This window comes from Penaeus monodon, chromosome 32 (genome assembly GCF_015228065.2).
Source record: "Penaeus monodon isolate SGIC_2016 chromosome 32, NSTDA_Pmon_1, whole genome shotgun sequence".
Classification (NCBI taxonomy): domain Eukaryota; kingdom Metazoa; phylum Arthropoda; class Malacostraca; order Decapoda; family Penaeidae; genus Penaeus; species Penaeus monodon.
In genome coordinates, this window is record NC_051417.1 from 35,412,991 (window position 1) to 35,413,293 (window position 303).

A 303-nucleotide genomic window follows, 5' to 3' on the forward strand; every position below is an offset into this window, starting at 1 on the left:
TTGATTTCACTTTCTTAACCCTTCTCTCTTTTCCTTTCTCTTACTTTCCCTGTTTGCCTTTCTGTCCTCTCTCCCTCTCTCAATTTTTCCATTTACCTCTCACTTTCCCTCTGTCTCTGTATCCATTATTTTTATTTTACTTATTTCCTTATCTATATATACACCAATGTATGAAATAATGTATAATAGGGTACTCAGTACAAAAAAAATTGTCTATTTTAATTTGAAGAGAATCTGTACAATGTCTGACTAATTATTCATGGATTTGGTTTGTAATTGGTAGCTGAAACTCAGAAATTGTTT

At 31.4% G+C, this 303-nt stretch overlaps 1 protein-coding gene across 1 annotated transcript in view; it reads left to right on the forward strand.

Annotated features, from left to right (window-relative positions):
• Positions 1-303, forward strand: part of LOC119593845 (hornerin-like) — a gene marked incomplete in the record, with an annotated part of 29,685 nt that overhangs the window by 4,741 nt on the left and 24,641 nt on the right.